Source organism: Boleophthalmus pectinirostris, unplaced genomic scaffold (assembly GCF_026225935.1).
Source record: "Boleophthalmus pectinirostris isolate CB_2022bp ecotype Guang Dong unplaced genomic scaffold, ASM2622593v1 HiC_scaffold_10, whole genome shotgun sequence".
NCBI classification, from domain to species: Eukaryota; Metazoa; Chordata; class Actinopteri; order Gobiiformes; family Gobiidae; genus Boleophthalmus; species Boleophthalmus pectinirostris.
Genome location: NW_026570971.1, coordinates 36812499 through 36819572, shown reverse-complemented (window position 1 = coordinate 36819572; position 7074 = coordinate 36812499). Strand labels below are relative to the sequence as shown.

The 7074-nt window shown below is 44.4% G+C and overlaps 1 protein-coding gene across 1 annotated transcript in view; it reads left to right on the top strand.

The window, feature by feature from the left end:
- The first annotated feature begins 1404 nt into the window (after positions 1–1404).
- The window catches only part of plekhh1 (pleckstrin homology domain containing, family H (with MyTH4 domain) member 1), a 97684-nt gene continuing 92014 nt past the window's right edge, over positions 1405–7074 (top strand). The window contains 1 exon segment of the mRNA XM_055155900.1: positions 1405–1449. The gene's annotated coding sequence lies outside the window, so the exon portion shown is untranslated.

The window sequence follows — 7074 nt, the reverse complement described above, 5'->3', positions numbered from 1 at the left end:
ACGTTTCTTTCCGTAGTTTCTGCGCGGACACCGACGTGCTCCCGTGCGCCGCGTACGTTTTCTCGCGTACGCTGCGTAAACCGCGCTTCCTCCTGTGCGCCTCTAAACCAGAACTAACACCAAGACTAAAACAGGGACTAACCCAGTCCAGGACTAAACCAGGACTAAACCAGGACTAAAACCAGAACTAAAACCAGTGATCTCATATATAAAACATTTCTCTATCAATAATATTTTTAATATGGTTAAGGAAAGACTGGACTTTTTATTGTCTTTAAGTAGACAAAAGTTATTATGTTCAGATTTCCTCGTCTTTGCTACTTTACAGCAAACAGTTTCTTATTCATGGAGACTTGGGCTCAACAGTCACTTTGGAGAGATTTGTTAAACAATAAATGACTTTATAAAGTCACTTTTTTTTGTTCTATATCAGTCTTCTGATCTGCCACAATAATGTAATAATGAATTTAAATGAAAATACCTCAACTTGAAGGCTTTTCTCAGCATTTTTTAGGTGAGATTAAAAAGAGATTAATTAGATTAATTAATTACAGATCATAATTAATTAATCTCTCAATTTTTTTATCGCATGACAGCACGAATGAAAATATTCATATAACGAATGAACTACTAACGAACAAATAATAAAAACAATCACAGCACACTAAATACGCTATATACAATAAGACCATTGTTAAAAGAGCTGTTAACTTGAAAACTACCGCTTCATGACATCACAAGACGGAACAGAGCATTTTGAAATTTGGAGATGTAAACAGACTAATAATAAAGGGTTAACTGAATATGTGTGAATGAAACAAAGTATAACTCCAGGTCTGTTTCTGAAATGGTAACAACATTATAGCATGACTTAAAGCTCACAAGAGTAAATTTTGTGTAATATTGGACCTTTAATGAGAATGTTATTATCTGATCCCTACTTTCTTAACTAGTATACCGTCTATAATTGTAACTTAGATCTTCTGAACATCCAAGTTTAGTCTAATTTTAGTCAGACTCCTCTGGGCTCGACTGGCTCAGCTCTTTGTTTACATCTCGAGAGGAGAAACCCCAAAGCAGCAGCTGGTCCGTAGCAGCGTGTGTCGAGTGCGCTGCGTGAGGGGGCCGACCTCTGCGGAACCCGGCCCCTCTTACCCGACCTTTTAAAGCAAAATGGGACGAGTCTGTTGAATGGGCCAGCTAGAGTGGACGTCCCAGCTCAGTGTGTGGGGCAAGGGAATCAGACTCGACCCAGAAAGACGCTGTAAAGTCCCGGCATATGAACGCATTTGCTCGGATACAATGAATGAGAGGAGTACGTAAAGCAAGTTGAAAGACGCCGGCACGGAAGTTATGACAGTGAAAGAGCGTTGGATGTGAACGGGAAAGCGAATTGAAGAAGGACAGAGGGGAGAGTGGAGGAGGACCGACAGACAACAAAGTAACACGGTAAGTTAACCACGAAGAAGCGAGTATGAGTGCGTGCTGGTTATTGGTTATTAGTTCGTTTTATGGAGCTGTTAATATGCTAACTTCTTTCAAACGCTACTGCTTTTCAAACGTCTTCAAGTGACTTTTTGCTGACTGGGGTGATGTTGAAAGGCTTCTCTTCGCACACCTGTTTCAGGATAAAGTCTTGGCCATAGCTAGCCCCCCGAGTCCCTATCATAACGGGGTCACTGGTGGATTTAATACTTACGTGTAACGCCATTCAAACATCTGTGCAATTAAAGTAGAGTGTTTTGGAGTTTTTGTCCGCCTGCTGCTTAAAAGTTCACGCCGTGGACTGTAAAGATTTTAAAACGCGCAATATTTCAACGTGAGAATCTGTAGAAATGGTTATAGGGGTCCATAAATCTGCGTGACCCAAGGCGGTAGTAACAGCCAAAGGGGGATGTGAAGAGCTGCGGAGACCTATTGTAAGTAATTAAACAGTAACTTATTCACTCTGTTGTACTTTTGTCTCGAGTGTAAGCTGCTTTTGACTTGGTTTCATTTGGAAATGTCTGCAGTATAGTTAAAATCTTTTTTATTGTCTGTGGAATAGAATATTTAATTGTTTATTAGTAAAAAGTGTAGCCTAAACCTCCATATTTGCTCATGTTTAACATTGTGTAACTTAAAGCCTTAGTGTGTAACATTTTAGCCAAAAATTAACAGTTTTTTTTTTTTTTTTCATTTTGCTTTTGTTTATTGCACTGAGAAACTTGCGCCCTTACCTTGAGCGGACTTGCATCTCCACAAACTGACGTTTTCACACCGCTAGTTCGATTATTTGGTCCGCACCAGGCAATAAAATTGTTATTATGTAGCAAATACACTCCAGTGTGGTCCGCGTTCACACCGGCAAACGAACCAAAACTGGTTCGATTTCACGTGTCTCTGTTTCCCCGGTAAAACAGCGATACTCCAGTTATCAACACCGATGTTCCTGTTAATACCACGGGCCGTCCTCATCTCAAATTATCACCATGAACTCATAAAACAGCAACATGTAGAACTTTGTACAAACTCACCGCATCAGCCCAGAGTTCAGGTAACAGCAGCAGCCAACAGTGCTCAAAGTAGCGCGCAGCTCCTCAGGACGGGGCTGGGGTCTGGTCCTTGGTCTTCTGTTACAAGCTCGTTGGTCAGATGGTCCGGAGGCTCCATCCTCCATGTGCTGGTTCCAAACGGTGGCGAGCAAGACCAGTGCGCAATGACTGGGTCTGAGCGGGTACGTTCTGTCGTCTGCGCGCTGTTTCTGTGCGGGAAAGCGAGAATGCGCTGTGGACTACAGGTCTGTGCGGGCTGCTACTGTCCTCCGCGCTCAAGAACCGCAGCTGGTTCCGAGGTGGTACAGCATCCGGACAGAAGCGTGAGTCCAGTTTGGTTTGTTATATGTTGTTCTGAGCGTCCGTCCTCCACGCATTTGGTTCTTCCCGGGGAAAGGGCTTCCTCAGGTCGAGGCTCCCCGCTCCAGCTCCTTTGAGCCCGGCCTGAACTGGACCTGCCCCCGCTGGTTCGGGACTCTGGTTTGGATCTAGTCCGACTGTATTTCTCACACTAGGCTAAAAACAGGGATTTTTAAAAGTTGTATCAATTGAATGGGCGATTGCCTATTGCCATAAAATTATTTGGTTAATTAAAGCCTAAAATAACAAATGTTGGTTGCTGCATGATCACGGGGAACACCGGGATTTCTCTGTGCGTGTAGGTCCCGAACAGGGGGTGCGCACCCCAGAATTTTCACTCTGGAGCCACACGTTCGCACGTACTTGCTCTGATCTTCGTGTATTACGTTCTCAGTAATGGCCATTGTTGGTAAAATAATTCGAAAATGAATCGCGGCTGCGTCTGGACAACAATCTGTTACTGCGCTGGAGTCTTACAGCGCGTCATTACAGGCAAAGGAGACGCGTGTCCCTCCCATGATGCATTTGGAATAGTCTGTTTGTCCATACTGTCTATGGTTTGGACCCGGGTTCGCGTTCACACCAGAGGAACCGCACCAAAGTTGGTCATTTGGTGCGGATTCAGATCACCTCTTTTTTGCGGTCTCGGTCCGCTTGATTTGGTTCGGGTCCGATTGACGCTTTCACACCAACGCAAACGAACCGAACTAACCACTTTTGATTCGAATGGATCGTTTGGTGCGCACCAAATACTGTCGGTGTGAAAACACCCGGTTCGTTTGCGTTGGTGTGAAAGCGTCAATCGGACTCGGACCCGAACCAAATCAAGCGGACCGAGACCGCAAAAAAGAGGTGGTCTCGGTTCGCTTGAATCCGCACCAAATTACCAACTTTGGTGCGGTTCCTCTGGTGTGAACGCGAACCCGGGTCCAAACCAGAGACAGTATGGACAAACGGACTATTCGAAATGCATCATGGGAGGGACACGCGTCTCCTCTGCCTGAAATGACGCGCTGTACGACTCCAGCGCAGTAACAGATTGTTGTCCAGACGCAGACGCGATTCATTTTCGAATCATTTTACCAACAATGGCCATTACTGAGAACGTAATACACGAAGATCAGAGCAAGTATCAGTGTGCGAACGTGTGGCTCCAGAGTGAGTCAAAATTGGGGGTGCGCACCCCTGCTCGGGACCTACACGCACAGAGAAGTCCCGGTGTTCCCCGTGATCACACAGCAACCAACATTTGTTATTTTAGGATTTAATTAACCAAATAATTTTATGGCAATAGGCAATCGCCCATTCAATTGATACAACTTAAAAAGTCCCTGCTTTTAGCCTAGTGTGAGAAATACAGTCGGACTAGATCCAAACCAGAGTCCCGAACCAGCGGGGGCAGCTCCAGTTCAGGCCGGGCTCAGAGGAGCTGGAGCGGGGAGCCTCGACCTGAGGAAGCGCTTTCCCCGGGAAGAACCAAATGCGCGGAGGACGGACGCTCAGAACAACATGTAACAAACCAAACTGGACTCACGCTTCTGTCCGGATGCTGCACTACCTCGGAACCAGCTGCGGTTCTTGAGCGCGGAGGACAGGAGCAGCGCGCCGGACCTGTAGTCCACAGCGCATTCTCGCTTTCCCGCACAGAACCAGCGCGCAGACGACGGAACGTACCCGCTCAGACCCAGTCATTGCGCACTGGTCTTGCTCGCCACCGTTTGGAACCAGCACATGGAGGATGAAGCCTCCGGACCATCTGACCAACGAGCTTGTAACAGAAGACCAAGGACCAGACCCCAGCCCCGTCCTGAGGAGCTGCGCGCTACTTTGAGCGCTGTTGGCTGCTGCTGTTACCCGAACTCTGGGCTAATGCGGTGAGTTTGTACAAAGTTCTACATGTTGCTGTTTTATAATTTCATGGTGATAATTTGAGATGAGGACGGCCCGTGGTATTAACAGGAACATCGGTGTTGATAACTGGAGGTATCGGGGAAACAGAGACACGTGAATCGAACCAGTTTTGGTTCGTTTGCCGGTGTGAAAGCGGACCACACTGGAGTGTATTTGCTACATAATAACAATTTTATTGCCTGGTGCGGACCAAATAATCGAACTAGCGGTGTGAAAACGACCTTAATTGTCCTTGAGGAGGGCCCCCTTCTCCTTGTTTCCATGGAAATTTTGTTCCTTCGGCTGGAATATTCCACAGTATGGCTTAAATCATCTCCAAAATATGTTCCAAAGTATGATTTTAATTTTCTGTTTCCATGGAATCAGATAGATGGCATATCTCCATAAAGTTTTACACTATTCTTTGTTTATTACAAATTAATTCATCTTCTTCTGTTTTGTATGGCTTCTAATTGGGATGATTTGTAGAGCCCTGGTTCAGTCTTTCTGTTTTATTGCAAATTGATTTGGTAAAAGCTATATACCAGATGCCCTTCCTGGCATAACCCAAACTTGGAACGGCCACACGCAGTGACTTATTTGAATTATTGTGGTTTATAAAATGATGGTTTAGTTCCTCTTTAATGGTCCTCATGGTTGAGACAGTAACCAAGTGTTTACCCACCAGTTCAGAAGTTGGTAGTTCAATCGCAATCCCTTGCTGCTGCTGTACTGTTGTTGTGTTCTTGGGAAAGACAATTCACCCACATACACATAAGTCACATTAAAGGGCCCATATTACACTGTTTTCTGAATTCTATTCTAATGTAGTTTTCTCATCACAAACAGACCTGGAGTTGTGTTTTGTTTCATTCACACATATTTAACACACAAACCCTGCAGATTTAGGTTGAACTCTTCTGTCAAACTGAAAACACTCTGTTCCACCTTGTGATGTCATGTGGTAATACAGGAAATACGCCACTGTGGTTTTAAGCTCCACTGTGGATTTAAACTCCACACACCTTGCAAGAATCAATTGGATAATTTCAGATCTGGAACTGCCAATTTACTGAAGGTAAAAAGGGCTGTTCACTTGAGAACTACCACTTGATGACATCACAACAGAGCATTTTGAGCTTTGGCAATGCAGACAAACTAATAATAAAGAGTTACTCAAACATGTGTGAATGAAACAAAACACAACTCCAGGTCTGTTTTTGAGGAGGGAACATTAGAACATGACTATAAGCTCACAAGAGTTAATTTTGTGTGATATAGGACTTTTAAACTGTTACAGATAAGAGAGGGGATGACAGTTTTCAAGGTAATGTCAATTGGAGCCAGAAATGGTGGAGCCTATTTGGAACGCTTTTGTCACACCTCCTTTTTAGTTGACCAGTCAATCGGAAGCACATGTCTTTATTCAACTACAGCTCTATTCTATCCATTATTCTAACCCCCCCCCCCCCCTCCTCCTCTGACACCACAGGCCATGGGCTGAAGGATAGTCTTTCGTGAAACCTGAGTGGTGGTTTCCATGGGGTCTTCTTCCTCTGCTGCTCCGAGTGCGTTGCTCAAAGTGCACAGGGTGGGGAGGGGCGTGTGTTTACACCTCCAGGCAGGAATGTGCAGGAAAGAGGATGGTCAGTCTGTTCCTGGCTGTGGTTTAACCTACAGATGGAGTGATAAGAGTGGAGGTGAAGAGGTGGAGAGGGGAGAAGGAGGGGCTGTCATGACTTGCATTCATTCAGATCACCAGCAAAAGGGACATGGGAGAGACTGACAAACTGATCTGTAAACAATGTTTGGAAGTAAATGAATACATGTACCAAGAATATGTACTCTGAATTAGTCTGAGCAGCCAGTCTCTTTTCCATTGGACCATAGTTAATTATTTATGTTTAGTCATTGTATAAGTCATTCTGTGATGCTTTGGTTGTTTATTCTGTAAAAAGCAGCTCTGTTTCTCAGTCCTTTATGTAGATTTTCATCCTTTTTAACATGTAAACTGCCATATTTGTTTTAGACGTGAACAGAGTATGTGTCTCTCTAATTGGTTAATCTGCCTGTCAGTCAAACCCTTTGAAATCAGGGAGACAGGACATAGCTCCAGATCCACTCGTCTTTGTACAGTTTTGTGAGTGTGTGGTTCTGGACTGGGCAGGTAAATTCTGTATACTAATTTTGAGTAACAGTATTCTGGTAGTTACCTTTTCACTTGGAGGCATTCAAAGGCATATATTACAAATTCTGATCATGTAATTTAGGTTTCAAACTGCACAGAATT